This window comes from Telopea speciosissima, chromosome 4 (assembly GCF_018873765.1).
Source record: "Telopea speciosissima isolate NSW1024214 ecotype Mountain lineage chromosome 4, Tspe_v1, whole genome shotgun sequence".
NCBI classification, from domain to species: Eukaryota; Viridiplantae; Streptophyta; class Magnoliopsida; order Proteales; family Proteaceae; genus Telopea; species Telopea speciosissima.
The window spans coordinates 38,694,875-38,704,044 of record NC_057919.1 but is presented as its reverse complement, the minus strand read 5'-3'; the positions used below and the strand labels follow the sequence as shown (position 1 = coordinate 38,704,044).

Below are 9,170 nucleotides of genomic sequence, written 5' to 3'. Positions count from 1 at the left end.
TGTTATCTTTGTTATTTAGTTGTCTTTCATTGATAACCCTTTTATTTCCGCAATATTTTTTATATTCCACTACCTTCACCTATCCCCCCCCCCTCTAGGTGAATTCACAAGCTTGATACAACTAACTACCGATTAGTCCTTTCATTCTTTTTTGTTTCTCCTATATCCAGATAGTTCATATACAAATATATATACAAAGCAAAAATTTTCCCAAAAAGTAACAAAACTAGTTTTGTCTATTAGCAATGTAGTTGGCCAAAGCAATCAGTGGAGCAACTTTCTCTGGATCGAAACCAGATAGGAGTTCCTCAGCTTCCTGGTTCTACTTCTGAGCAAACTCTTGTGATTTTTCCAAGTCGAGAAGCTTCGGATATGTGACTTTGTCAGCCAACAAATCTTTGTCGGCTGTCTTCCCTAACTCTTTAGATGATTTGGTGACATCAAGGATGTCATCCACCACCTGAAAGAGCAATCCGATAGACCTCACGAATTTCCTCAACCTCTCAACTTGCTCATCCGAACCACCACCAAGGACTGCTTGATAACCATCGATCCTTCCAGCAAAACAGCAGTTTTGTGAATGTGTATAAACTCAAGTTGCTCCAAAAACCCACGTCAGACAACCCAGCTAAGCTAATATCCTCCACTTGGCCACCAACCAGACCCTCTGTCCTAATCACCTTGGCTAATTCTTTGACAACACTGACTATTTTTTCCAGTGGCACCCCAACAGTTACCATGGCCATGTGCTCAAATGCGAAGGCTACCAGAGCGTCTCTGGCGAGGACCGCCACACCCTCACAAAAGACTTTGTGATTAGTGGGCTTCCCCCGCCGAAGATCATCATTGTCCATACAAGGGAGATCGTCATGAATCAAGGACATTGTGTGGATCATCTCCACCGCACATGCGGCCGACATGGTTGTTTCTTTGTCACCTCTGATGAGCTCGCAAGAGGCAATGTAGAGAATAGGATGCACACGCTTGCTGTCGGTAAGGAGGGAGTAGCGCATAGCTTCATGGATCTTCTTGGGATCCCTGAGGGTGACAGCACCTTCAAGTGCTTTATGAACGGAAGCTCCCTTATGAAGCATGTAGGCTTCAAAATTGAAGCCCATCTCCAAATCAGGGCTTTCACCTTCTTTCAACCTCTCCTCTTCCTTTCTGATATGAACTGCTGAGATGGAGGAGGAAGAAAATGTAAGTCGTAATGGGCTTGGGCCCAATAAGGACAGCCTACACAAGGTGGGGCAGATTGTGACCCGCATGAAGGAGGGGAGCGGTCACTTAAGTGACCGACCCCTTCCTTGTCTAATTGGGAGACCCCCAATGGGAGTCGACTGAGGTGGGTCGCCCCTAGGGGTTTAGCTATTAATAGATCTCTATAGCTCAAACCCTAGGGCATGAGAAATAATGTATTCTGATTTATCTCCTCCTCTTCAAGTTCTGTGTTCTCCTTGGGATTCCATCCTTGCCTAGGGTTTTGTGGTATGGAGTTCTCTAGTGATAGAGAAGCCTGTAGAGATCATGTATTGCTTGTAACTGTAAGCCATGTTCAATCATCCCTTCCACTGCATTTCCATTCCGTTCAGGTAAGATCTAAACTCATTTGTTTAGTATTAATGGAATGCTTGCTTATATGCTAACAGTGGCATTAGAGCCGTTAGGGTTTGCGGTTCACAAATTATGGATGAGATTTCTTATTTGGAGATCATTCTTTTTGTAAGATTGCACAGCCGATCTCTCTCATCTTCCCTATTTTTTCTTTTTCTCCTTTCATTTCTTTTCTTCCCAAACATTGTCCCATATCACTTTGTAGCCGCGGCCTTGGCACACAATGCAGCAGCAGCACGCGGCCACTACCGCGGCTGTATGCAAGACGCATAGGCAGAAGAAAAAAAAAACAAAAAAAGGGGCCTGCCAGCAGCGTGTGGCAGCAACAGCAGCAGGCCTCGGCCCGTGGCTGCCGCGGCCATGCGCAGCGTCTGGGGCAGCAGCCAAGGCATGGTTGCAACAGTTGTTTTTTTTTTTTTTAAATAGAAAGGATGAAGAAGGAGAAAGAGGAAAGGAAAAAATAATAATATTACCATGTTATATTTTTATATAACTGAATCATGTGTTTTTGATTGATTAGTTATAGATCATTTAATACGGTTATTTGAATATAACTATATGCACATGTTTTGGTTTATTAAATGAACATATATGCATATGTTAGTTAGTTTGTTATGCATTGGGGATTGTGATTGAATTAGTTAGTTATTTGGTTTCTTCATTACTGGGATAAATCATATTTGCTATATTTTTGGTAAGTTGTTTGTATGATTTGTTCCTGTGGCTCCCTAATGATTAGGGGTGATCTCCCTACTATTTGTTTGACTATTTGTGTTATAAAGTGTCTCCCCATTGGCAGAGAACAATTTGGCAAAGACCCATGGGAGAAAAATGGGAGATAGGGTTTACCCCAAATCGTCCCATATTTCTCCCATGTGCATTGGAGATTGCCCAAGGGCCACTTTGTTAATAAAGAAACATATGATTCTCTCCATTGCGATACAGACCTGTTTGACCCTACCGTTATGGTAACACTGTCAAACACCCCATCCCATGTACACCATGTGTTTTATTATTTTTATTTTTCATGGGATGGTTTTGGCACTTGTAAAGTGATATGTTTTATTTGGATGATTGTGCGTTAGAGTTGATGCCTGGAAGTGATACAAAGTGCAGTACTCATCGGTAGTGTGTATTAGGATTCTTCAAGGTAAAGAGCTGGTTGTAATTTTAATATTTTATTTTGAGAAGCCATGTTATGGGAGCTACTGCACTACATATCAAAACTTTGTATCGACTCGGCATGCCACTTCAAGTATCAAATCGGGTCTCTTTAATGAGTCCCCAGTGTACTCAGTTGTATAGCGCATTAAATTGTGGTTAGGAGATGTCATTTCCTCCTATATTTATTCGAAATCAATTAAAGTTATACGTCCCCAGACCTACACAATGTGAGATTTTATTACCAGCTTAGCGAAGTTTTTGGTCTCACCGTGTGGGAAAATGAACCATTAATTTTAATTAGGTTTTCTTAAACATTTGTTCATGAATGTAGTCTAAATGTCCTCCCTTGCATATTGTAGTGATGGCAACCAAGACAGTTGTTACTGACCTTAACCAAGGCAATAAGTTGAATGGTACCAACTGTGACATGTGGCACCGTAAGATTAAGTTCTTATTTAATGGGCAAGATTACCTAAAACACTTGACCACTGGTATGGCCCCACCCGAAATGGGTACTACCGCCCATCACTCTTAAGACAAAGAGGTTTATGACAATTGGTTTAAGAAAGATCGGAGAGCTCGTTTTATTATGTTAAGCTCGATGCACGATGATCTCATTGGCCAGTATGAGAAAAGCGAGACAACCAAGTCTATGTGAGACCAGGTTAAGCTCGACTGTGGCGGTACATCCACTACCAGACTTAGGTCTATGAACTTGAAGTTTGAGACGTATCGTACGGACCCCAAGCATACTATGGTTGAACACCTCAGGGTCGTGAAATACATGATCCAGAAATTAGATGATGTTGGGATACACCTTACCGATGAGCAGCAAGTACAAGCCGTCATCAGGATGTTGTCTGATTCCTAGGGACAAATGATTCTAACACATAACAACACTGTCAAGACATTTAATGACATTGCCGCTTATGTGGAACTAGAGGCCGAGTGCCTAGAGGTGACCTAATCACATGCCCTTGTCACCCAAGCGGGGCAGCGTAAGAATGGGTCTAAGCGCAAGAGACAGAGGAACACCGGGAATCAGGACTAAACTCAGAAAGTTGCACCAACTGGGTGTAAGACCACCAAGTGCCGACGTGGCAAGTGAGGTGGAAAGAGAGACATCACCAAGGTCAAATTCTATAACTGCCAAAAGATGGGGCACTTCGCTCGTGACTGCACTGAAGCGAAGAAGGTATCATTTCTGTCCCTCTCTCCTTGTACTTTTGTGTGTACACATGTTTTGGTTGCCCAAGCCCAATTTGACTGGATTGTGGATACAGGAGCAACAAAACACATAGTGCGTGATCGAGGGGGTTCATAAATTATAGAAAGATTCCAGATGGCGCCCAGAACATCTACATGGGGAATGGCACGAGTGAAGCAATTCGAGGAGTTGATACCTATCACTCACCTTGTGCACTGAGCACATCTTATTACTTCATGATGTGCCATACGCACCAGAAATCCAATATAATCTACTTTCTGTTACCACACTTTTGACTTTAGGTTATTCCTTTATTTTTTATAGTAACTCTTTTGAGATACATTTGGATGATAGTATTTTTGGATATTGCAAACTTGAGAATGGTTTTATTAAATTAGATTTGATAATTCCTATTGTTTACTCTTCATCTTTTATGGTTAATTCTGATATTAGTTTGGATTTAATTATATGGCATGCTAGATTGGGACACATAGGTCGAGATAGGATGGGATGGCTAGCTAGAGAAGGCCTTCTTGGCTCACTCGCTAAAGTCAAGATACCAACATGTGAGGCATGTTTAGCAGGTAAGGCCCACCGAAAGCCTTTTGGAAAGGCTAAACGGTCAACCCAGACCCTAGAGCTTGTCCATTCGAACATCTGCGGACCAATGAACATGAAGGCACATCATGGTGCTTCCTATTTTCTCACCTTGATCGACAATTACTCACAATTTGGTTATGTCTATCTGATCGCTCACTGCTACGAAGCTCTAGATTGCTTTAAACGCTTTATAGCAGAGGTTGAGAATCAACAAGGCAAGAGTTTAAAAACTCTGTGCACTGACCGAGGATGCGAATATTTATCAGATCAATTTAAAGGGATGTGTGAAGATAAAGGAATCACTAGACAGCTCACTATTCCCCACACCCCGCAGCAAAATGGTGTAGCGGAGTAGAGGAATAGGACGCTTTTAGATATGGTTAGATCGATGATAGCGCAGACCAACCTCCCAATATCTTTCTGGGGGGTGCAATGTTGACCACTACCTGCATCCTTAATCGCGTGCCATCATAGTCAGTTCCTTCCACTCCCTATGAACTGTAGAAAGGCATAAAGCCCACTTTGGGGCATATGCGACCATGGGGTTGTGCAGGATATGTTCATAGTACCTCCCATAAGTTTGGGAAACTTGGCCCTAGAGCTAAAAAGAGTATCTTTATAAGGTATTCTGATACCTCAAAAGGCTATATAGTGTACGGTTAACATCAAGATGGAGGGATGACAGAGAGTGAATCCCGTGATGTGGATTTTATTAAGACCGATTTCCCCAGCATTAGTGACGCAAGTAGAGATCTTGATCTCTTTGAGATAGAGACTGATGAAAATGTTTCTCCTACTCTTGGCGAGGGTGAGGAATTAATAACTCATCAAGAGGTCGCCAAAGAGGGTGAGACTGATCACCAGCCTAGTGGGAGTGCGCCACTTAGTGACAGCACACAACCAGAAGGTCAAGAACCCTTTGTGCGTAGGAGCACACATGGACACGTTCCCCGATGTTGTTTTGAGATTGAAGGGGACGCTATGAGCCAACTTCAATAAGTGAGGCACTCTCTTCTCCAGAAAAGGAAATGTGGCAAGCTGCTATGGAAGACAAGTTGAGTTCTATGCGTAAGAACCAAGTTTGGGAGTTCGTTGATCTTCCACCTGGGCGCAAGGCCATCGGGAATAAGTGAGTCCTGAAGGTCAAACGAAAGGCAGATGGATCAATTAACAAGTATAAGGCACGTCTTGTAGCAAAGGGATATACCCAAAAGGAGGGTATAGACTATGATGAGACGTTCTCCCCTGTGGTGAGAATGGCCTCCATATGCCTCATTCTAGCCATTGTCATAAAGTTGGAGTTGGAACTCTACCAAATGGACGTTAAAACTGCTTTTCTCAATGGAGAACTGGACGAGGAGATCTTTATGGCTCAGCCTGTGGGCTTTGAGAAGAAGGGACATGAGCGCAAAGTATGTCATCTTCAACGTTCCATCTATGACCTTAAACAATCATCCAGGCAGTGGTACATTAGATTTTACCATGCCATTACCACCACAGGTTTTGACATGATTGAAGAGGACCACTGTGTGTATGTTAAACGGTCTAAGGCAGGGTTTCTTATCCTATCCTTATATGTTGACAACATCTTGTTGGCTGAAAATGACATTAAAATGATTGTCGCCACTAAAAAGTGGTTGTCCTCTACTTTTGAGATGAAGGACATGGGTGAGGCCAACTTTGTGTTGGGCATAAAGATTGTGAGGGATCGCGCTAGGAGACTTCTTAGTTTATCTCAAGAGACTTACATAAAGAAAGTCCTGGAGCGATTTCGTATGAACAACTCGAAACCCATTGACACTCCATTGGACAAGGCATGCACTTTGAGCCTAGACCAATGCCATAAGACTGATGAAGAGAAAAACCAAATGTCCAAAATACCCTATGCAGCAGCAGTGGGTAGCCTAATGTTCATGATGATGTGCACGCGTCCAGATATTTGCTTTGTTGTTGGCATGGTGAGCCATTACCAGAGTAACCCAGGGCCAGTTCATTGGCAGGCAGTGAAGAGAATCCTTTAATACCTACGTGGAACTACAGACCTCTCGCTCACCTTCAGTGGTTCAGACTTGAGACTAAGAGCTATAGTGATGCTGATTGGGCTAGTGATAGAGACGAACGCAAGTCCATTTCGGGGTATGCATTTGTCCTACGAGGTGGAGCTGTTACTTGGAGTAGTAAGAAACAGACCTGCATCACTCTATCCACAATGGAGTCAAAGTACATCGCATGTTTAGCAACAGTTCAAGAGGCCATTTGGCTCAGAAGGTTCTTGCAGAGACTTAGTGTTTCTGCGCACTTAGACGACACTGTGCTTATACATTGTGACAGCACGACAGCACTTGCATTTACGAAGGACCCCAAGTTTTATGGTAGAGCCAAGCACATTGATATACGGTATCACTACTTCGAGACATGGTCACACAAGATGAAGTTGTTCTGCAGCATATCTCCACTAGCAATATGTTGGCTGATCCGTTGACTAAGCCCATTGCCAGAGATATTTTCCTAGTTCATGTTAGGAACTTGGGACTCAGGCTGATTTGATATGTATTTTCTTTGGGAACACTTCATTTATGATGGACATTTATCTGTATTTCTCTTACATTTATTAATAAGCATATAATTGTTTGAGTAATCTTGTGTGTATACCTTCATTATTTATAAAGATGTCACCAGGCATTGAATCGACCCACTCACATGGGTGATTCACCTCGGCGCTTGAGCATAGTGAGCGAGATGAGCCCATGAGCATGTGTGCTTAACGGTGCCTTAGTTAGAACAAAGATGAGACCTTTACTTGGTCCAACTTGGAAGATACCACACTTCTAAGTAGCCTGTTAGAAGCCGAATGTGAGGTTCTAGGCAGAAACCATGAGGGTAACTGTGCTAGAAACTCAGGTTAGGCGCTTGAAATAGCAACTAGACTAAGATCTGTATGGCGCTTATTTACTGCGAGTGACATGCCCACCCTAGTGGGAGTTACGCCATAGCATGCATATCATACTGCATGTGCTCATATCGACCGATTGTGAGAGTGATCGAATGGATCCCTGCTTTGTCACTGTGTGAGCCACGTGGATTATATTAATCCCACAGTACCCTTATTACCTGAGACAATGTCATGAAAAAGACACCCAATGACGCTACTTTGACGTTCTCCTTAGGATCATGGATGATGCGGTCCAGCGGGAAACGATTGGGAAAGTTGTTGGGGATATTTGGATTGACATGAGGGGCTCAGGAAAAACCATTGGACGTTACACCTTTGTTATGTGACTCATTGCCCGGGCGACTTGTCGTATTTATGATTGACACAATCATGAGTACATTACATACCAAGGATTAACACTGCTCATTATGAGGGATCGAGAGTGTTAGGTCAGGTGTAACTGGGTTGTTTGGGGTATTTTGAGACTTTTGAGAACGATGTACTATGTTGGCTAGATGGAAGTTTGATATAGTACTCCTACCTTGTATCATCTCGTCAGGTCCTGTATGCAGGTTAAGGCGAAATGAGAGAAACTTGTATGCATGATTAGACTTGTGTGTCTGTGTGGGAGAGTGGGAGATGTAAATCGTAATGGGCTTGGGCCTAATAAGGTCCACCCACTCAAGGTGGGGCAGGTCGTGACCCGCATGAAGGAGGGGGCGGTCACTTAAGTGACCGACCCCTTCCCTATCTATTTGGGAGACTCACAGTGGGAGTCAACTGAGGTGGGTCGCCCCTAGGGGTTTGGCTATAAATAGATCTCTATAACTCAAACCCTAGGGCATGAGAAATAGCGTATTCTGATTTATCTCATCCTCTTCAAGTTCTATGTTCTCCTTGGGATTCCATCCTTGCCTAGGGTTTTGTGGTGTGGAGTTCTCTAATGATAGAGAAGCCTATAGACATCGTGTACTGCTCGTAACTGTAAGCCATGCTCGATCATCCCTTTCACTGCGTTTTCATTCTGTTTAGGTAAGATCTAAACTCATGTGTTTAGTATTAATGGAATGCTTATATGCTCACAGAAAAACTAAAGGATCGTCGTGCCTACGAAATAAGATAGACATGGGCATCTTCTGTTTGGGGTTAACCATCGAGCAAATTGGGAATTCTGATACGCTTACATTGCTAAATATCGAGCAGCTTTGAACCAACGAACCCAAGTTAGAAGAACTCATCCTTCTACCTTTCCCTTTCGATTTCTAACTCAACCCAGAAGAAGAAGGAGCAGAGTGAGAGAAGATTGATAGAATACGATAATAGAGCGAGATAGAGAGAGGGGGTTTGGGTTCGATATCAAAATCTTGGTGGGAGAGATTCGTCTGTGTCTCAATCTTAACTCCTCCGCTAAAATATGGAAACTTGGAAGAAGCTCAGAGTTGAAATATAATGAATGCAATTGGTGTATGTTAAACCCAGTTCATTTCCAGAGGAATTTCCTAGAAAGCTTGAAATGTAAGAGGAATGCAATTCGAGTATTGTTGTCAATAAACCCGGAACCCATAACCATATCTCATTCTGGACGTGTCAAACCCTGCCCCTGGCTGACTAGAAATTTTGATTGAAGGCAGGAACCCCTGATCAGGCAACCAA

At 43.0% G+C, this 9,170-nt stretch overlaps 1 pseudogene; it reads right to left on the bottom strand.

The window, feature by feature from the left end:
• Positions 1 to 226: 226 nt before the first annotated feature.
• On the bottom strand, positions 227 to 8,796 carry LOC122659281 (annotated as a pseudogene).
• Positions 8,797 to 9,170: the final 374 nt, after the last annotated feature.